Source organism: Mastigoproctus giganteus, chromosome 6, assembly GCF_048544385.1.
Source record: "Mastigoproctus giganteus isolate SK-2022 chromosome 6, ASM4854438v1, whole genome shotgun sequence".
NCBI classification, from domain to species: Eukaryota; Metazoa; Arthropoda; class Arachnida; order Uropygi; family Thelyphonidae; genus Mastigoproctus; species Mastigoproctus giganteus.
Window position 1 is genome coordinate 58,310,155 of NC_143580.1, and position 23,607 is coordinate 58,333,761.

The following is a 23,607-nucleotide window of genomic DNA, read 5'->3' on the forward strand; positions in this document are numbered from 1 at the left end:
AAAAAACTTTGCAGGTGATCTGATTGTAGACTGTAATAGCAAACACTGTAATCTACAAAACTTAAGCCTTTCTTCGTAAGAGGAACCCTTTGTTCCATTCACTACTCTTGTTGCCCTTCTCTGTACTCGTTCCAACAGCTCTACATTAAAAAGAAGCCTCCAGATCTGTATACAATACTCAAGGTGTGGCCTAACCATTGTCTTATACAAGTGGGTATTCACCTCCTTATCCCTGCAAAAAAAATTGCTGTATATCATTGACAAGACACCATGAGCTACACCTTGCAGACCGTCTGTTGCAAACTGCTGAAAAAGCTTCATATCTGGCTGCACAATTACCCCCAGGTCCTTTTCACTCTCTACCACTGTCAGTGTAGTACTACACAGTTGATACGTTTCTCTGGGGTTAACATTTGTCAATGTTAAACTTCATTTGCCACCTCTCAGCCCATCTGCTCAACTTTTCTAGATTCTGTGGCAGCAGCGTACTGTCATTAATGTCCTTAACAACCCTGCCAACCTTCGTATCGTCTGCAAACTTGGACATTAAGCCTGATATGCCATCAGGCTTAATATCATTTATAAATACAGAAAACAACAATGGACCCAATACTGAACGCTGAGGAACTCCACTAATAACATTACTCCACGTTGAGCAGTGTCCATTGATTACCACTCTCTGTCTTCTGCCACTCCACCATCCCTTTATCCCTAGCAGCAATATGGCTCCAATGTCACACTGCTCCAATTTGTGCAGCAGTCTTCGATTGGCAACAGTATCAAAAGCCTTTCTAAGATAGAAAGGGTGCAAGAATATTTGCTGATGCTATCGAGGCCGTGTTAGGTGGGTCGGAAAACTGCTAGCTTGGGGGTATACAAAGACAAATAGATTAACAGTAGCCACTGGCAGAGGTGAAAGAGATTCTTGCACTGCTTCTATTGGAATGAGCAGAAGCCTGAAAAACAAGATTCAGGATATTTCAGAGACTGCTGGGAGTCATTGCGGTACAAGTAAACACATTGGTTGTGTTAGGGTAGCTAAGAATAGAAATAGGTGCATGTATACTTGCTTGTACACCAATGCTAGGAGTTTAGTAAATAAATTTGATGAATTTGAGGTATTGCTCAAAACATCAAAAGCAGATATTGTTGGGATATCAGAGACTTGGTGTCACACAGATATAAGGAATGCAGAACTGGAATTTGGGGAGTACAACGTCTACAGAAAAGATAGACTGGATAGGAAGGGAGGAGGGGTTATGCTATTAGTTAAGAAATACATAAAATCCAAGGAAGTGAAGCCAGTGGACATCGCTGGACAGCGCAGTGTTGAGTCAGTTTGGTGTGACATAAACATTGGGAGATCAAAATTGAGAGTAGGAGTGTGGTATAGGCCTAATGACTCTGATGAGTATAATAAGAAACTGTACAGGGAAATAGAGTGGCCCAGTAAATCAGAGAGTCTTATAATGGGAGATTTTAATTTCCCAGATATTGACAGGAATTTGTGGGCTGGTCACTCACACACTAGCAAGGCTTTTGTGGATTTATTGTATGATTGTTTTCTACATCAGCATGTTCGGGAGGCAACTAGAGGGAGGAATACTCTTGATTTGATTATCAGCAGTGATTCTTCATGCATTAAGAATCTACAGAAAAAGGAACCACTGGGTGGCAGTGATCACAGTGTGCTGAAGTGAGATTTACTCAAAGAGGTAACTACCATTAGGGGGAAAGGGAAGGGTTATTGCTTTCGTAAAGGCGACTACGATGGACTGAGACAGTATTTAAATTCTATACAGTGGGACCAACTGATGATGTTACCAACAGCAAATGCAAAATGGGAAGCATTCAAAGAACTCATCTTGGAATTTACTAGACTTTACATACCAACTAAGAAATATTGTTCCCGGTTTAGGCCTAAATGGATGTCAGATGAACTGATGAGGCATATGGCAGAGAAGAAACATGCATGGGATACATACAAATTAACAGATGACACAGAAGCCTATGATAGATACAAGTTGATCTGTAACCAAGTTACAAAGGAGGTTAGGCAGGCGAAGGCAGATTACGAGAAATCTTTGGCAAGGGATGCAAAGAAAAACAGCAAAGAGTTCTTTGCTTATGTAAACTCTAGAAGGAAGGGGATGAATCAGATTGGTCCACTTGATATCGATGGGTCAACTGTTGATGATCCTGCTCAGGTAGCTAACAAACTAAATGAATATTTTGCATCGACATTCACACATGAGGAGTTATTTATAGAGGGGAATGCCAGAGGTGTATTCAACTCTAGCAGTAAGCTAGAGAATCTTGTAATAACTGAGAGTAAAGTGGAGGAGAAATTGTTGAAGATAAACACAAGAAAGGCACCTGGGGTGGATGGGATCTATCCAGTTATATTAAAGGAGGCAGCAAAGGAAGTAAGCAAACCCTTAGCCATAATTATGAGAGCTTCCTTGGACTCAGGGGAGGTACCCATAGACTGGAGATGTGCAAATATGACCCCAATTCACAAAGGAGGATCAAAAGCTGACACAAGCAATTATAGACCTGTGAGTTTAACTTCTGTTCCAGGAAAATTAATGGAGGCACTAGTTAAAGAAGCACTGCAGGATCATTTAGACAAGACTTCAGTTATAGCTCGGACACAGCATGGTTTTGTTAATGGGAAGTCTTGCCTGACCAATTTGATTGGATACTATGATGCAGTCACAAAGGAACTGGATGCAGGGAATAACTTTGATATTATATACTTGGATCTTAGAAAGGCTTTTGATACTGTTGCACATGGAAGACTGCTGCACAAATTGGAGCAGTGTAACATTGGAGGCAAATTGCTGCTGTGGGTAAAGGGGTGGCTGAGGGGGAGAAGACAGAGAGTGGTAATCAATGGACACTGCTCGTCGTGGACTAATGTTATTAGTGGAGTCCCTCGGGGCTCAGTGTTGGGTCCATTATTGTTTTCTGTATTCATAAATGATATTGATGATGGTATATCAAGCTTAATGTCGAAGTTTGCAGACGATACAAAGGTAGGCAGGGTTGTCAAAGACACTACTGACACTATGCTGCTGCAACAGGATCTGGAAAGGTTGAGCAGATGGGCTGAGAGGTGGCAAATGAAGTTTAACATTGACAAATGTAAAGTACTACACATGGGAAACAGCAACCCCAGAGCAACGTATCAACTCTGTGGTATTACACTGACAGTGGTAGAGAATGAAAGGGACCTGGGGGTGGTTGTGCAGGCAGATATGAAGTTCTCTGAGCAGTGCAGACGGGCTGCAAGAGTAGCTCATGGTGTATTGTCAATGATATATAGGAATTTTTCTAGCAGGGATAAGGAGGTGATTATTCCCTTGTATAAGGCAATGGTCAGGCCACACCTAGAGTACTGTATACAGGTCTGGAGGCCTCATTTCAAGAAGGATGTAGAGCTGCTGGAACGAGTACAGAGAAGGGCAACAAGTTTAGTGAATGGAACAAAGGGGTGCTCTTACGAAGAAAGGCTTAAGATTTGCAAATTACTGTGTCTGGAGACTAGGCACCAGCGAGGTGATCTGATAGAGGTGTATAAAGCATTGAATGGTTTGAGCATGCTCAATGCTGATGGGATTCTTCCTCTCGCTAAGAATAATCACCTGAGAGGGCATAAATTCAAATTGAGGAATGACAGATGTAGGATAGACGTGCGGAAATTTGCCTTTAGCCAGCGAGTGGTTGGTTGGTGGAACAGACTTCCATCCCTTGTCGTGGAAGTTGATAGCCTAAATAAGTTTAAGGCTCAGCTGGACAAGTATTTTGAACGAACAGAGGGGTGAAGTGGGAGTGGTTTTTTTTTTTTTTTTTTGGCTGATGCTGCATAAGCTTGCTTTCTTGCATCAAATGCTTCTACTAATGCTAATGCTAATGCTAATGCTAAGATCCAAATATATAATATCAAAGTTATTCCCTGCATCCAGTTGCTTTGTGACCACATCATGGTATCCAATAAAATTGGTCAGACAAGACTTCCCCTTAACAAAACCATGCTGTGCCCGAGCTTGAGTCTTGTCAGCGCTTCTTTAACCAGCGCCTCCATTAATTTCCCTGGAACAGAAGTTAAACTAACAGGTCTATAATTACTTGTGTCACCCTTTGATCCTCCTTTGTGAATTGGGGTCACATTTGCACATCTCCAGTGTATGGCTACCTCGCCCGAGTCCAAGGAACTCTCATATCTTGCGTAGACAAAAATTTGTCTGCGCAAGAAATCGATAACTTTGCGACCGAATTAAAAAGGCTCAAGAAAGTTTCTTGCACCAAAGACTTTTATTTGTTCCCCAAGTTGTTGTTTTTTTTAATTAGCGAAGCTGTTTATCAAAGAAAAATTAGTAGCTTACCACTATAGTGGTTTCAGAATTTTTAAAGTGAGGAGAACTAAAGTAATTTTGTGGTGAATTAGAATTTTGGGAAGGGGGTTCTAAAGCAGTATTCGGGAATCATTACGCTTTGATTGTCACATAGCATTAAAAAGAAATCCATATTATTTTGATCATAATAGCGAACGATAGTCCCTCTAGTTGCTATCTGGGGGCCTCACCTAGGCCTACATATTAAATCGATCACAGTCCAAGTTAGCATCTGTGAGTCGATCGATCCAACTGTTGGCAGAATAGATCGGCCACCGTCCAATCTGAGGCAATTTCGGGACACAAACATTGTTGGGGGAAGGAAATAAAACTATGAGGTTGGTGTATCTAATAAAAAAAAATACTCAGTATACACCGATGAGCCAAGAAATTATGACCAGCGAGTCGTTATGCAAATCGAAGCAACTGCAGATGATCTACGGCGCGTGCGCGGGTCGGGACTTCCCCGACATCTGATACTGAGCTCCGTTAATCTGTGTTACTCTTGTTCTTCAAATGGGAAAGGCTTCGGACTTAAGCGAGTTTGACAAAGGCCAAATTGTAATGACCAGACGACTGAGTCAGAGCATATCCGAAACCGAAAGGGCGCGATTGGTGGGATGCTCACGGTCAGTCGTCGAACATGAGAAAGACTTCGAGGTATTGCCCCGGCCTCTTTGGGTTGGAATTGCAACTCCGATCTGCGGCGTTTCAACGACGGACCTTACAGGAGTTATAGGATCTGCTAGTTATATGTTGGTACCACATACCACAAGACACATTAAGAAATTTTGTAGCATCCATGCCTCGCCGGGTACGAGCTTTTTTGGCTGCACGTGGAGGACCAACATCATATTAGGTAGGTGGTCATAATGGTTTGGCTCATCGGTGTATCTTTTGAAGTTGAATTTCCCATCGATGAAAATCACTTTCCTTTGGACACTGTAGGCCAACCAGATAGCCTTCCATTTCTTCACTTTCAGTTCGTGTTTAATGTTTCGCTGCACGTGAGTACGCTGCACAGTAATTTCCCACTCTTTGAGGAATTATTCCTCACGGTTAGTGAAGTGGTAAGTTCTGCTATTCTGTCACGCCGTTTGGAAAAGGCCCAAATTTGATTCCATAGGGAGAAATTTCTTTTTAAAAGGGAATGGACTTTTAGGACTTTTTCACAGCCGGATTTAAACAGATCAAATTAGTCCCCTTCCTGAGTTGCCGAATTATTCGGTATTTTTACTAATAATAATTTTTACTCCAGTTCTCAGATTGTATGTTGCATTGGTATCGCCATCTATGTTACTTTGATATAAATAATTTTAAATGTGTGATGCATTGAGAGTTATCGCAAGTTGAAGTTATTCAAAAGTCAACAATTTATATAAATATATGTTGTTGATGTATCTGTCACATAATGCGTTTTTGATGTGGAACGTATTATATTGACATTTCTGGATATGGAGTATAGTTGTTAAGGCCACTGAATGGAACATGTGAATACGAGTCGTGGCAGTTCATATAAATGATGCCGTTCAGTTTTCTTCGGAAACATTGGTGTAATAGTATGGTTATACCTGGCCTGCAGCGTGGTTGTATGTTTTTAAAGCGGGTCTTAAAGGATTCGCATTTTTTCTGTTTGAAGCAGAGATATTTATTCAGTCTTACAGGAATTTGGGAGCGAAAGTTAAATCTGGAAACAAAGAAGGATATAGAGACATTTTGGAAAGATAAAATCGTACAGAATGACAAAAATAATGAAGATTCAGAAAAGATGTATGTGCTAACCATGTTTCCTTATACATCAGGTAAAATCCATTTGGGTCATTTACGGGTATATACCACTGGTGATGCGTTAGCCCATTTTTATCGAATGAATGGCAAGAACGTTATTTATCCAGTCGGCTGGGATAGTTTCGGTCTTCCAGCCGAAAATGCTGCTCTCCTCAGTAAGGAAAATCCTAAGGAATGGACTAAGAATAATATTAGGAAAATGAAAAAAGAGCTGCAGGATTTTAGATTGAGTTTTAATTGGAGTAGAGAAATCTCCACATGTGATCCAGCTTACTATAAATGGACCCAGCATCTGTTTTTAAAAATGTTTTATAGAGGATTGGCTTACAAAAGGAAGGCTCTTGTAAACTGGGACCCCATTGATCAGACTGTACTGGCAGATGAACAGGTTAATGAAAACGGCCTTTCATGGAGATCAGGAGCAAAAGTTGAAAAGCGTACACTTGATCAGTGGTTTTTGCGCACTACAGCATTTGCAGAGAGTCTCTATAATGCACTGAATGATAATTTAAGTGCACGCGTTAATCATATGCAAAAAGCATGGATTGGGGAGTGTAATGGATATGTTATTTATTTCAACTGTCATTCTGATGAAGAGGAAGTAAATGATAATATAACCGTTTGGACACAATTTCCTGAATTCATTTTTGGAGCATCATTTATCTGTATTTCACCAGGACACCATTTGAATGTTTCAGAAGAGTGGGGTGGAATCCAGAATGGCAAAGTACATCAGCTGAAATTGTCAGCAGTTAATCCATTCAATGGACTAGTGCTTCCAGTTTTTGTGTCTGATAGAAAAAGGTATGAAAATTTTAATCATGCCCAGCTTGGTATTCCTGGTGAAATTCAAGAAGACCATAAATTTGCTTGTGAACATTCCCTTCCAGTGATCAAAATATTAGATGAATCAAGTAACACCCTTAAAAATTCTGGAGAATTTTCTGGACTGAAAATAAACATAGCCAAAGAAATGATCATACAGCAGATAAAGCAAATGGGGAGGGGGGGTTATTGCACCAGTAGCAACCTTCAAGACTGGCTTATTTCAAGGCAAAGGTATTGGGGTACACCCATTCCCATAATTTATTGCCCTTCATGCAAGATTGTCCCAGTCCCTTATGAACATCTTCCAGTTACTTTGCCTGATGTGCCGGAAATTGAGAAAACAGGATTGTCTCCTCTTCAAAATGCCTCAGAATGGTTAAATGTTTCATGTCCTAAATGTGGAGACCTTTCTATAAGAGAAACAGATACAATGGATACTTTTGTAGATAGTTCTTGGTATTTTCTTCGTTTTTTGGATCCAAATAATTCACTAGCACCATTTGATTTAGGGAAAATTAAGAATTTAATCCCAGTTAATGTATATATAGGAGGGTTAGAGCATGCTACTCTACATTTATATTATGCTAGATTTTTGAATCATTTCTTCCATTCAGAAAGATTACTAACGTGTCAAGAACCTTTTAGTCAGTTTGTTGCAATAGGCATGGTGAAAGGCGAAACCTTTCAAGTGGCTGAAACAGGTCAGTATGTCGCCCGTGATGAAGTAGATTTTTCTGGTAAAAAGCCAGTTGAAAAAGGCACAAAGCTGCCAGTTGTGATTAACTGGGAAAAAATGAGTAAATCTAAACATAATGGTATAACATGTGAAGCAGTAACTGAAAAGTATGGAATTGATTCCACACGACTTATATTGTGCAGTCTGACTCCAAAATCTGATGTCAACTGGCCTCCAAAACAGACTCGTGACATTCTAAAATGGCAGAAGCGTGTTCTACTTACAGTTGCTGACTTTCGTGAATACCGAACTACTATAAACTTTAACAAAAGCCCTTCAAAAGAGGTTGAAGAACATAGTAAATTTATATTTAACATGAGGAATTATTTTATAAAGGAAATAACCAGTAATTATGCAAAAAATGGGTGCTTGCATAAAGTTGTTTTCAGTTTGCAGCATCTAACAGCTGTACTTAGAAAAACTCCAAACTGGTTTGTAGCTGTTAATGATGAATTTGAAAATACCCTTGCTTCTTTAATAATTATGCTTGCTCCAGTTACTCCTCACTTTGCTTCAGAATTGTGGGCAGGATTTTCTAAAGCTGCCATTGGTCAAAAATATTTTAACAAAACTGAACCCGTTTTACAACAGTCATGGCCAGCAATAGATGATGATTACCAACCATTTCTGACAGTTAAGATTGATGGAATTGTGCAGGATATAATTACCCAAAAAGATGCCCCATGCCCTACTAAAGAAGACATATTTCAGTTAGCATGCTCATTAAAAGATGTCGAGAGGGTTAATAAACAAAATAAAATTAAAAAGTTGTTATATCGCCATGGACCAAGTAATGAAACAGTATTAGATGTTATTACTAAGCTATGAAAGGTACTACTACGGTATGAAAAGTAATGGTATAAGCTTTTGTATTAAATCAGAAAATTCTTAGTAAAGAAAGTAAAAGTTTTTAATACATATATGTAATTTTAATTAGGTTATACAAGGAGTATGTAAAAATTATGAAAGATTAAAATTTTATATTTTTTGAAAACAGTTTTCAAATTAAAATTTGTAAATATTAACAGTATACACTGGTGTTCAAAGAAAGTGCATCACCTAGGAATTTCACATTTCTAACTGTTTTTTCACAATGGTATGTTACATTAATGACTAGCATCACAAATATAAATATAAACAAAAGATATTTATTAATAGTTAGGCAAAGCTAAGTAATATTTGGCAGGTGCTCTCAAAATATTCCAAAACGAGCATTCGTAACTTTATACAACAGCTTTGGTAAACATTGCAATTATGGCTGAAATGTTATCAGAAGCCCTCAGTTTGCTTCAGTTTATCATTTTAAATAGAAAAGAAAATGAAAAGTTCAGCAGGTACAAACAAATATTTAGTTGAACCACCTCTGGTCCTGATGACAGCAGCACACCATCAAGGCATTGACAAGATCAATTTCTGAAGATAATCAACTGATAGTTTGTGGTTCCAAACACGAATTATGGCTTCCTGAAGTTCACAAAGGGTCTTTGGTTTCTTTCTGGAACTGCAGATTCCACACAATGCCAATAATTCTCTATAGGATTCAGGTCCGGGCTGTTTCCTAGCCAGCTAAGAGTTGTAATGGACAGTTCTTCCATCCATTTTTTTACCTGTAACAAATGTAAACACATTACTGTCGAACCTCTAATGCAGAAATGAAGCTGAAGTAACTACAGAAGTGCCTACTTACACTTTTCGCCTGATGACAAGGAGCAGAGTCCTGAAAGATGCAGTTACTTGGCAGATTGAAATGGTCTGTAATGGTTGGCAGCAATTTGCCTTCCAATATAACCAGGTTGTCAAGGATCTGGGTATATTCTTACCACGTGTATGCCATATCCAAAAATTTCATTACTTCATACAGCATGTCCCACCCACTTTTTCTTACTATTGAATACACAATGAATTGTCAAACTAATAGAGCAAGCTTATTTGCAAAAAGATCTAAACCTCCCAAGCACTTCCTAATTCATTTCACAAATATACGTGGTCTCAATTCTAATCTCAACGACGTCCATTTCCACTTGCAGTCTGCCAAACCCCATGTACTTTTGTTGACAGAATCTCAGTTATCGGTTGATTCAACTACTGCTCATCTCAGATGCCCAAATATTCGCTGTATGATTCCTTTCGCCCCAAAGTTGGTACTTGTGCATATGTCCGTTCTGATATTCTCTGTCAGAGACTTGGCAATTTGGAATCTCCTCTCTTTGATCTTCTCTGGCTTAAAATCTCTCTACCTCATTGTGTCAAATTCATCTGTTGTCTCTACTGTTCTCCCAACTGCACTAATCACTTGGAGCTCTTTGACTTCCTCTCTTTGCAACTTGACTTTCTCCGGTCCAACTTTCCTACCAGTGAGGTAATTTTCCTTGGTGATTTTAATGTTCACAACTCCAGCTGGCTTCCATTTTCTAGTCACACCGACCCAGCTGGTCGCGGTGTTGAGGCTTTTGCAATTACTAATGACCTTGCACAGATTGTTCATTCACCTACAAGAATACTAGACAATCCTAATCATACAGCCAATATGCTTAACCTTTTTCTCACAAACAACCCTTCTAAGTACACGGTTGAAGTGAGAGGTCCTTTAGGCACTTCACATCACAACTTGGTGATTGTCTCTTCTCCAATGAAACCTTTATCTCATGGCTATTCCGAACCTTGTGTTGTTTGACATTACAAGAATGCAAAATGGGATGACCTGCGAGACTTCTTTTTCTTTGGTCGGATTACTGTTTCAAAACTTCTGATGTTAACGTTTGATCAGATCGTATCAGTGAAATTATTCTTGCAGGAATGGAATCCTTTATCCCACACTCCACCTTAAAATCTCGTCCTTCACCTATCCGTGTCAATTTTATCTGATGCAATCTGTAAGAAATATTGCCATATACTTATGGCAATATTTCTTACAGACGACAATTAGAATTTTAAGGGGTTTTTCGGACGACAATTAGAATTTTAAGGGGTGATGCACTTTCTTTAAACACCAGTGTATAAATATTAACAAAATAACAAGTGTGAATATTGCTCACCCGAAAATAGGTATTTCTTAACTAATGCCTTAAAAAATTTGAGATGTAATAACTTGGTCAATTATCATTGCATGTTAATGCAATGATAATTGACCAAGAGACTCCTAGAGACTGCAATGACTCCCAGAGAATGCTGGGAGTCATTGCGGTACAAGTAAACACATGGGTTGTGTTAGGGTAGCCAAGAATAGAAACAGGTGCATGTATACCTGCATGTACACCAATGCTAGGAGTTTGGTAAATAAATTTGATGAATTTGAGGTATTGCTCAAAGCATCAAAGGCAGATATTGTTGGGATATCAGAGACATGGTGTCACACAGATATAAGGAATGCGGAACTGGAATTTGGGGAATACAATGTGTATAGAAAAGATAGACAGGATAGGAGGGGAGGAGGGGTTATGCTATTAGTTAAGAAACACATAAAAACCAAGGAAGTGAAGCCAGTCGACATCGCTCGACAGTGCAGTGTTGAGTCAGTTTGGTGTGACATAAGCATTGGGAGATCAAAATTGAGAGTAGGAGTGTGCTATAGGCCTAATGATTCTGATGAGTATAATAAGAAACTGTACAGGGAAATAGAGTGGGCCAGTAAATCAGAGAGTCTTATAATGGGGGATTTTAATTTCCCAGATATTGACTGGAATTTGTGGGTTGGTCACTCACACACTAGCAAGGCTTTTGTGGATTTATTGGATGATTGTTTTCTACATCAGCATGTTCATGAGGCAACAAGAGGGAACAATACTCTTGATCTGATTATCAGTAGTGATTCTTCATGCATTAAGAATCTGCAGATAAATGAACCACTAGGTGGCAGTGATCACAGTGTGTTGAAGTGGGATATACTCAAGGAGGTAACTACCATCAGAGGTAAAGCAAAGGGTTTTTGTTTTCGTAAAGGCGACTATGATGGTCTAAGACAGTATTTAAATTCTATACAGTGGGACCAACTGATAATGTTACCAACAGCAAACTCAAAATGGGAAGCATTCAAGGAACTAATCTTGGTGGCTACCAGGCTTTACATACCAACTAAGAAATATTGTTCAAGGTTTAGGCCTAAATGGTTGTCAGATGAACTAATGAGACATGTGGCAGAGAAGAAAAATGCATGGGATACATACAAATTAATGGGTGACATGGAAACCTATGATAGATATAAGTTGGTCTGTAACCAAGTCACAAAGGAGATTAGGCAGGCAAAGGCAGACTACGAAAATTCCTTGGCAAAGGATGCAAAGAAAAACAGAAAAAGAGTTCTATACCTATTTAAACTCAAGAAGGAAAGGGATGAATCAGATTGGTCCACTGGATATTGATGGTTCAACAGTTGAGGATCCTGCTCAGGTGGCTAACAATCTAAACGAGTATTTTGCATCTATATTCACGCATGAGGAGTTATTCAGGAAGGAGAATGATGTAGGTAAAGTAAACATTGGCAGTGAGCTGGATGATTTTGTAATAACTGAGAGGAAAGTGGAGGAGAGATTGTTGAGCATAAACATAAAAAAGGCACCTGGGGTGGATGGGATCTATCCAGTTATATTAAAGGAGGCAGCAAAGGAAGTATGCAAACCCCTAGCCATAATTATGAGAGCTTCTTTGGACTCAGGGGAGGTACCCATAGACTGGAGATGTGCAAATGTAACCCCAATTCACAAAGGAGGATCAAAGGCTGACACAAGTAATTATAGACCTGTTAGTTTAACTTCTGTTCCAGGTAAATTAATGGAGGCACTGGTTAAAGAAGCACTGCAGGATCATCTAGACAAGAATTCAATTATAGCTCAGACGCAGCATGGTTTTGTTAAGGGCAGGTCTTGCCTCACCAATTTGATTGGATACTATGATGTAGTCACAAAAGAACTGGATGCAGGGAATAACTTTGATATTATATATTTGGATCTTAGAAAGGCTTTTGATACTGTTGCACATGGAAGATTGCTGCACAAATTGGAGCAGTGTGGCATTGGAGGCAAATTGCTGCTATGGATAAGGGGATGGTTGAGTGGCAGAAGACAGAGAGTGGTAATCAATGGACACTGCTCAACGTGGACTAATTTTTATTAGTGGAGTTTCTCAGGGTTCAGTGTTGGGTCCGTTGTTTTTTTCGGTGTTTATGAATGATATTGATGATGGGATATCAAGTTTAATGTCAAGTTTGCAGATGATACAAAGGTTGGCAGGGTTGTTAAGGACACCACTGACGCTATGCTGCTGCAACAGGATCTGGAAAGGTTGAACAGATGGGCTGAGAGGTGGCAAATGAAGTTTAACATTGACAAATGTAAAGTACTACATATGGGAAACAGTAACCCCAGAGCAATGTATCAACTCTGTGGTACTACACTGACAGTGGTGGAGAATGAAAAGGACCTGGGTGTAATTGTGCAGGCAGATATGAAGTTCTCTGAGCAGTGCAGACGAGCTGCAAGAGTAGCTCACGGTGTCTTGTCAATGATATACAGGAATTTTTCTAGCAGGGATAAGGAGGTGATTATTCTCTTGTATAAGGCAATGGTTAGGCCACATCTTGAGTACTGTATACAGGTCTGGAGGCCTCATTTCAAGAAGGATGTAGAGCTGCTGGAACGGGTACAGAGAAGGGCAACAAGATTAGTGAATGGAACAAAGGGTTGCTCTTACGAAGAAAGGCTTAAGTTTTGCAAATTACAGAGTCTGGAGACTAGGCACCGGCGAGGTGATCTGATAGAGGTGTATAAGGCTTTGAATGGTTTGAGCATGCTCAATGCTGATGGGATTCTTCCTCTCGCTCAGAATAATCACCTGAGAGGGCATAAATTCAAATTGAGGAAAAACAGATGTAAGATAGATGTAAGGTCATTGAGGAACAAGATCAGTTATCAATATAAGGCAGCATTCCTATAGTGTGAGAGAGACTTGTTTTGTGGGATTCAGTCTTGATCCCAGGTGTCTTCATGGGGACTTGATTGAGGAATTTTATGCTGTGAAAGGCTTTAATAAATTAAATAATGGGAATATCCTTGTAGAATGAGATGCATTTAAATTGGGGAAGGATAGTTTAAACTGGTGTAAGAAAATTCTCTTTTAGCCAAAGCATTGTTAACTGTTGGAATAAGTTAGTACCTAACTTTGTAGATCTAGATAGTATATGCATATTGAAGGAAAGATTGTACAGGTAGCTGGTGGAAAACCTGAGGACCTTTTTCTTCCCCTTTAAGCTGATATGCTGAATAAGCCTTGGCTTACTTGCATTGATTTTTCTTTATTAATACATAACTGTCTGTTAATTTTTCATGCAGTCCCAGATGGAAATTATCTGTCCAGTATAGTTTGAATTAAAATATGTTGCACTAATAAAAAGTATATGATAAATTTTTTCTTCTTATTTTATTGTAGTGCATCATTGTTTTTACATTTATGTATTTTATATCAAAACCATTAGTGCAGTGCATTGTTCCATCCCTTCCCCCATCAACCTTAGGATCTTACAGCCACTGTGCCTTGGTCTCACATCTGGTGAGTATGGGCTTGGCATACCCAGGGTCCTGAGCTGGATATCAACATTCTTCTCTCTCTCTTGGTGATTCCCTTCTACTTTTGACTCTCTCACTCGCAGGGTAACTCAGGGAATTTTTTTATTGGCTGGTGTGGCATAAGCCTCAGGCTTCCTTGCACCATATAGCTTATAATAATATAATAATAATAAATCTGGCAATGGTGTGTAAACACATCAATAAATATTTCAGCTGAGCTTCCTCCTCATCCATTATTTTTTTATTTACTGATTTCAGTGGATTCCAAATTTTTTATTCATTTCATGATCAAAAAATGAATTAATGAATTAGCTTAAACACCTTGGTCAGGGAATTAAAATTAAAATTCTTAATATTTCATGCTCCCTTAGAATGTGTCATTCCTGGTAGGCATGCCTCCCCATGCTTTGAGAACTGGATTTATATCCATTCTTAATCAGGAAAGGGTGGACTCATCAATTACTATATGGACCTCTTCCCAAAATTTTACTGTTTTCAGTATTTAGTTGGGTTGCATTTTTTTTTTCTATTATTGTATAAATAAATAAAATTTTTTGTTTATAATCTGGGATGACCACACAATCAGAGGAGTTCACAAGATACATAGACTGTATTTCCCTGTCATGGGCTTGAACCTTGGTGACTCAAAATGCATACTTATGCATTGTTGAACAATCATCTGTAAATATGTAGCAAATATATATATATATGGGACAAATACCCAAATTTTGTCTCTTTAATGGAATTCCAATTTGGTCTTTTGGTTTGTAGCCTAAATGGTTTCTGCCCAGTCCACTTCCAAATGCCATGGGCATTTCCACTTTGAACTTTTGCATATTATTTTCTGCCCTCTCCACAAGGTGTATTGGTTGTGGGGTGCTAATGAAAATGGTCAATAGTTCTTATCTTTAGTATATACCAACTTTAATATCAAAACACACTGGTGTCTTTACTATTGTTTTCATTAAAGTCTTTGCATCATTATATGTTGCCCTTGTAAACAAGTAAAGTAAAGATATCTATGACGTGTTTCTAGATATATCCTGTGCTTCTTCAAGATAAATAAACCACTGTGTTCTTTCTCAGGTACTTCGTTTGCTACTTAATATAAATGGCATTGTGGTGCTCTTTTCTTGCATGAAGCTAAACTAAATATTGTCGAATTTAATATATTTTTAAACTTGCCAGTTTCTTTTTTGTTATTTCTAGAATCTACAGTAAGTTTGTTGGATACCTTTCTAGTTTGTACAGTTCACGGTTTTCATTTATTCTGTTGTTAAGACTATTTCTGGAATGCATTTCTTCAAATTGTCTGATATTCTCTTGCTTTATTCTGCTGAATAACTTCCTCCTTGTCAAGTAATTTTTGTCATTGCAATCACCACCTGATGGCTGTGCTGTTCCATTTTTTGTACACATTAAATTCTGTTTCCTCTTTTTTTTTTAACTCTATTCTTCTACAGCCTATCACATTTACTGTTTGGAGTTCATATTTTGTATTTTCACATTCAAAAGGTTATGAAAGTATTCTTTCCATCTTTATTACTTGATTAACATTCCTTACAACATTTTTGTTTTCATCTTTCATCACTGCTGTATCACACTTCCTTTGTTTCATTCTTCTGTTTTGTGGTTCTAAGCATATAATTTTTCCCCTCCATATATCTCCATTAATCACATATCTCTAATGCTGTTGTCCTTATACTCTTTTCATTGCTGTTTTGGTTTCTCTTTTTATTTGTATTTTCTCAGTACTTCTCAAAATTTCCTACCATGGCTTGCATGCAGAATTTTTTTTTGATTGTTCCTCCATACCTATGCAAAAAAAAGTCGCGAGTTAGGGTTAAATTTGAAAGTGTCTGCAATTCTGTCCAGACATGATAGAAGGGAGTTTATGAATGAGAGCCTTGTCAATCAATTCAGCCCTGGAGAGATTGTGCAAGGCTCACAAGATAGACTTTTTTTCAGTGTGGTCTGTGCTTGCTGACTGGAGAGACTGCTTCTACAGGGATGGGATACACTTAAATAGAAAAGGTGCAAGAATATTTGCTGATGCTATCGAGGCAGTCTTAGGTGGGTCAGAAAACTGCTAGTGTGGGGGGGGGATTCACTGTCTAAAAGATTAAGGGTAGCCGCAGGCAGAAGCAAAAGTGATTCTTGCATGCTTGTATTGTAATAAGCAGCAGCCTAGAGGGCAAGTTACTGGGGATTTCAAGAGCTGCTGGGAATCATCATGGAACAAGTAAATATATGGGCTGTGTTAGGGTAACTAAGAGTAAGAACAAGTGCATGTATACTTATGCTAGAAGTATGGTAAATAAAATTGATGAATTTGAACTGCTGATCAAGACATCAAAGGCAGATATTGTGGGGATATCAGAGACATGGTGTCACACAGATATAAGCAGTGCAGGATTGGAATTTGGGGAGTACAATGTGTATAGAAAGGACAGACAGAGTAGGAAGGGAGGAGAGGTTATGCTGTTAGATAAGAAACATAAAATCTAAGGAAGTGCATCCAGTTGACATCGGTGGACATTGCAATGTCGAGTCTGTTTGGTGTGACATAAACACCGGGAAAGGGAAAATGAGAGGAGGAGTATGTTATAGGCCTAATGATGCTGATGTGTACAATGAACAGTTCTGCAGAGAAATAGCATGGGCCAATAAATCAGAATGTCCTGTAATAGGGGATTTTAACTTTCCAGATATTGACTGGACCTTGTGTGTTGGTCACTCACACGTTAGCAAGAATTGTGGATTTATTGGAAGATTGTTCTCTACAGCAACATGTTCAAGGGGCAACCACAGGGAGTAATACTCTTGATCTGATTATCAGCAGCGAGGATGCATGCATTAGGAATTTGCTGATAAAGGAACCACTAGGTGACAGTGATCACAGTGTACTGATGTGGGATTTACTTAAAGATGTAACTACCATCAAGGGTAAAGGGAAGGGTTATTGTTTTCTTAAAGGTGACTACAGAGGTCTGAGACAGTTTTTAAATTCTATAGAGTAGGATCAACTGATGATATTACCAATGGTGAATTCTAAATGGGAAGCCTTCAGGGACTTAATCTTGGAGGCTACTAGGCTTTTCATACCAACTAAGAAATACTGTTCAAGGTTCAGGCCTAAATGGATGTCGGAAGAATTAATGAGGCTCGTGGCAGAGAAGAAAAATGCATGGGATGCATATAAATTATCACGCAGCACAGAAGCCTACAAAAGATATAATCTAGTGTGTAATCAAGTCATACAGGAAATTAGGCAGGTGAAGGCAGATTAAGAGAAATCTTTGGCAAAGGACGCAAAGAAAAACAGCAAAGAGTTCTTTACTTAAGTAAACTCTAGAAGGAAGGGGATGAATCAGATTGGTCCACTTAACATAGATAGTTCGACTATTGGCGATCCTGCTCAGGTAGCTGATAAACTGAATGAGTATTTTGCCTCTACATTCACATATGAGGAGTTATTCAAGGAAGAGAATGCCTCAAGTTTATCAAACTCTAATAGGGAGCTAAGTGATTTTGTAATAATAGAGCAAAGTGGAGGAGAAATTGTCGAAGTTAAACATAAAAAAGACATCTGGGGCAGATGGAATCCATCCAGTTATAATGAAGGAGGCAGCAAGGGGAGTAAGCCAACCCTTATCCATAATTATGAGAGCATCCTTGAGTCAGTGGAGGTCCCCATGGACTGGAGATGTGCAAATGTATCCCCAATTCACAAAGGGGGTTCAAAGGGTGACAATTATAGACCTGTTAGTTTAACTTCTGTTCCGGGGGAAAATAATGGAGTCACTGGTTAAAGAGGTGATACAGGATCACCTAGACAAGACAGCAATAATAGTTCAGACACAGCATGGGTCTGTTAAGGGGAAGTCTTGTCTGACCAGTTTGATTGGATACTACAATGTGGTCACAAAGGAACTGGATGCAGAATATAATTTTGATATCATATACTTGGATTTCAGGAAAGCTTTTGATACTGTTGCACATAGAAGACTGCTGTATAAATTGGAGCGGTATGGCATTATATGTTAGCAGGGCAAGTTACTGCAAGGGATAAAGTGATGGTTGAGTGGGAGGCGGCAGAGAGTGGTAATAAATGGGCACTGCTCTACATGGACTAATGTTATTAGTGGATTCCCCCAGAGTTCGGTGCTGGGCCCATTGTTGTTTTGTGTATTTATCGATGAAAATATGTCAGGCTTAATGTCCAAGTTTAGCATTAGCATTAGCATTAGTAGAGGCATATGATGCAAGAAAGCAAGCTTATTCAGCATCAGCCAAAAAAAAAAAAAAAACCCTCTCCCATTTCACCCCTCCGTTCGTTCGAAATACCTGTCCAGTTGAGCTTTAAATTTGTTTAGGCTATCAACTTCAACAACAAGTGATGGAAGTCGGTTCCACCAACCAACCACCCGCTGGCCAAAGGCAAATTTCCGCACATCTATCCGACATCCGTCCTTCCTCAATTTGAATTTATGCCCTCTGAGGTGATTATTCTGAGAAAGATGAAGAATCCCATTGGCATTGAGCATGCTCAAACCATTCAAAGCCTTATACACCTCTATCAGATCACCTCGCCGGTGCCTAGTCTCCAGACTCTGTAATTTGCAAAACTTAAGCCTTTCTTCGTAAGAGCAACCCTTTGTTCCATTTACTAATCTTGTTGCCCTTCTCTGTACCCGTTCCAGCAGCTCTACATCCTTCTTGAAATGAGGCCTCCAGACCTGTATACAGTACTCAAGATGTGGCCTAACCATTGCCTTATACAAGGGAATAATCACCTCCTTATCCCTGCTAGAAAAATTCCTGTATATCATTGACAAGACACCATGAGCTACTCTTGCAGCTCGTCTGCACTGCTCAGAGAACTTCATATCTGCCTGCACAATTACCCCCAGGTCCTTTTCATTCTCCACCACTGTCAGTGTAGTACCACAGAGTTGATACATTGCTCTGGGGTTACTGTTACCCATATGTAGTACTTTACATTTGTCAATGTTAAACTTCATTTGCCACCTCTCAGCCCATCTGTTCAACCTTTCCAGATCCTGTTGCAGCAGCATAGCGTCAGTAGTGTCCTTAACGACCCTGCCAACCTTTGTATCATCTGCAAACTTAGACATTAAACTTGATATCCCATCATCAATATCATTCATAAACACCGAAAACAACAATGGACCCAACACTGAACCTTGAGGAACTCCACTAATAACATTAGTCCACGTTGAGCAGTGTCCATTGATTACCACTCTCTGTCTTCTGCCACTCAACCATCCCCTTATCCATAGCAGCAATTTGCCTCCAATGCCACACTGCTCCAATTTGTGCAGCAGTCTTCCATGTGCAACAGTATCAAAAGCCTTTCTAAGATCCAAATATATAATATCAAAGTTATTCCCTGCATCCAGTTCTTTTGTGACTACATCATAGTATCCAATCAAATTGGTCAGGCAAGACCTGCCCTTAACAAAACCATGCTGCGTCTGAGCTATAATTGAATTCTTGTCTAGATGATCCTGCAGTGCTTCTTTAACCAGTGCCTCCATTAATTTACCTGGAACAGAAGTTAAACTAACAGGTCTATAATTACTTGTGTCAGCCTTTGATCCTCCTTTGTGAATTGGGGTTACATTTGCACATCTCCAGTCTATGGGTACCTCCCCTGAGTCCAAAGAAGCTCTCATAATTATGGCTAGGGGTTTGCATACTTCCTTTGCTGCCTCCTTTAATATAACTGGATAGATCTCATCCACCCCAGGTGCCTTTTTTATGTTTATCCTCAACAATCTCTCCTCCACTTTCCTCTCAGTTATTACAAAATCATCCAGCTCACTGCCAATGTTTACTTTACCTACATCATTCTCCTTCCTGAATAACTCCTCATGCGTGAATGTAGATGCAAAATACTCGTTTAGATTGTTAGCCACCTGAGCAGGATCCTCAACTGTTGAACCATCAATATCCAGTGGACCAATCTGATTCATCCCTTTCCTTCTCGAGTTCAAGTATGTAAAGAACTCCTTTCTGTTTTTCTTTGCATCCTTTGCCAAGGATTTTTCGTAGTCTGCCTTTGCCTGCCTAATCTCCTTTGTGACTTGGTTACAGACCAACTTATATCTATCATAGGTTTCCATGTCACCCATTAATTTGTATGTATCCCATGCATTTTTCTTCTCTGCCACATGTCTCATTAGTCCATCTGACAACCATTTAGGCCTAAACCTTGAACAATATTTTTTAGTTGGTATGTAAAGCCTGGTAGCCACCAAGATTAGTTCCTTGAATGCTTCCCATTTTGAGTTTGCTGTTGGTAACATTATCAGTTGGTCCCACTGTATAGAATTTAAATACTGTCTCAGACCATCATAGTCGCCTTTACGAAAACAAAAACCCTTCCCTTTACCTCTGATGGTAGTTACCTCCTTGAGTAAATCCCACTTCAAGACACTGTGATCACTGCCACCTAGTGGTTCATTTATCTGCAGGTTCTTAATGCATGAAGAATCACTACTGATAATCAGATCAAGAGTATTGCTCCCTCTTGTTGCCTCACGAACATGCTGATGTAGAAAACAATCATCCAATAAATCCACAAAAGCCTTGCTAGTGTGCGAGTGACCAACCCACAAATTCCAGTCAATATCTGGGAAATTAAAATCCCCCATTATAAGACTCTCTGATTTACTGGCCCACTCTATTTCCCTGTACAATACATTATTATACTCATCAGAGTCATTAGGCCTATAGCACACTCCTACTCTCAATTTTGATTTCCCTATGCTTATGTCACACCAAACTGACTCGACACTGCCCTGTCCATCGATATCAACTGGCTTCACTTCCTTTGACTTTATGTGTTTCTTAATTAATAGCATAACCCCTCCTCCCCCCCACCCTGTCCTGTCTATCCTTTCTATATACATTGTATTCCCCAAATTCCAGTTCCGCATTACTTATATCTGTGTGACACCACGTCTCTGGATATCCCAACAATATCTGCCTTTGATGTTTTGAGCAATACCTCAAATTCATCAAATTTATTTACCAAACTCCTAGCATTGGTGTACACGCAGGTATACATGCACCTGTTTCTATTCTTAGCTACCCTAACACAACCCATGTGTTTACTTGTAACGCAATGACTACCAGCAGTCTCTGAAATATCCTGCATCTTGTTTTTCAGACTTCTGCTCATTTGAATAGCAGCAGTGCAAGAATCACTTCCACCTCTGCCAGTGGCTACTGTTAATCTATTAGTCCTTGTATCTCCCCTAACTAGCAGTTTTCCGACCCACCTAACACTGCCTCGACAGCATCAGCAAAAATTCTTGCACCCTTTCTATTTAAGTGTATCCCATCCCTGTAGAAGCAATCTCTCCTGTTAACAAGTACAGTCCAGGCTGAAAAAAATTCTACCCCTTGAGCCTTGCACAATCCCTCCAGGGCCGAATTGATCGACAAGGCTCTCATCATATACTCCCTCCTGTCGTGTCTGGGCAGAATTGCAGACACTTTCAAGTTCAACCCTAATTCACGGCTTTTTTTCAACAGTGACCTGTACTTGCTAAGTAATTCCGCCGGTCTCCTACTCTTAATATCATTAGTGCCAACGTGTACAACTATATCACCTTTTGTGCCCTTAAAAGATGATATCCGCTCTACAACGTCAGATGATACAAAGGTTGGCAGGGTTGTTAATGACACTAAAGACAGTATCCTACTGCAACAGGATCTAGAAAAGTTAGGCAGATGGATTGAGAAGTGCTACCCATATGCAAAGTACTGCATATGGGTAGCAGTAACCCAAGAGAAACGTACCAACTCTGTGATACTACACTCAGGGAGATGGAGAACGAAAAAGACCTGGGGGTAATTGTGCAGTCAGATATGAAGTCCTCTGAGCAGTGCAGATGGGTTGTCAGAGCAGGTCATGGAGTATTGTCAATGATATATAGGAATTTTGCTAGCAGAAACAAGGAAGCGATTATCCCTTTGTATAAGGCAATGGTCAAGCCACACCTTGAGTACTGTATGCAAGTCTAGAGGCCTCTTAGGAATGATGAAGAACTGCTAGAACGAGTACAGAGAAGGGCAACAAGATTGGTGAGAGAAACGAAGGGGTGCCCTTATGAAGAAAGGCTTAAGTTCTGCAAGTTGCAGCATCTGGAGACTAGGCACCTGTGAGGTGATCTGATTGAGGTGTATAAGGTCTTGAATGGTGTGAGCAGGCTCAGTGCTGACTGGATATTTCTGCTTGCTCAGATTAAGAACCTGTACCTGTAGGGGTATAGATTCAAATTGAGAAAAGACAGTTGTGGAATAGATGTGCAGAAGTTTGCCTTTAGCCAACGGGTAGTTGATTGCTGGAACAGACTTTCATCTGTTGTGGAAGTTGATAGCTTAAATAAATTTAAGGCTGAACTAGACAAACATTTGAAGTGAGTGGATGGGTGAAATGGGAAGGGATTTTTTTTTTTTGGCTGATGCTGTATAAGCTTTCTTTCTTGCATCATATGCCTCAACTAATGCTAATTCTAATATCTTCCTACCTATCCTTAGAATGTTAGCTTCTGATTCCATAGATTGTGGAAATCTTTTCTCAAAGCTTATTTCTCACACTTAATCCCATGACTTTTTCTACAAGCTAGTTATGGTCGTAGGGCAAATTGATAACTGTTGTGAAGGTGTGCAGAGTATAAATGAAAATTTATTAATTTCTGACAACTCATTTATGCTTGAGTTTTTTTTCCTTCATGTACATTTCCATAGTTGTTTGATACATTTTAAATGCACATTGAAATTTATTCATGTAACTGTCCTTCATTGTTGTTTGTTCTTGTCAGTATTTATATCTTCCCAGAACTTTTACTTTTCTGTGTTATTTGGCTTGTTTGTGTTTAATAGTTTAATGTGATATTTTGCGATTATTCCTCTAGGGTAGGAATAATAGTTCACTTTTTCTTTTGAATTTCATATTCTGTTTTTCAGATTTTCTGTCATATCTCACCCTTCATTCCCAATGCTTAGTGAGAAGCAACTTCCACCCTAAAAAAGCGCAAGGCTGCACAAAATTTATGCGCTCCCACTATGAACCTTTGCTAGCATTCCAAAAACAAGGTTGGTTGTCAGTGCTCATCATTTAGAACCTGTCAAAGTCCAATGAGCTCACCTATCTATAACAAAATACATAATATGAAAAATTTTATATACTTAGACATGAAAATTATAACTGATTTAAGTTATGAAAATAGATTAAAATAAATTAATTCCCAGTGTCATCAATCAG

The 23,607-nt window shown here is 39.2% G+C and overlaps 1 pseudogene; it reads left to right on the top strand.

The window, feature by feature from the left end:
• Positions 1-5,780: 5,780 nt before the first annotated feature.
• LOC150084318 (putative leucine--tRNA ligase, mitochondrial pseudogene) lies at positions 5,781-8,577 on the top strand (annotated as a pseudogene).
• The last annotated feature ends 15,030 nt before the right edge of the window (positions 8,578-23,607 follow it).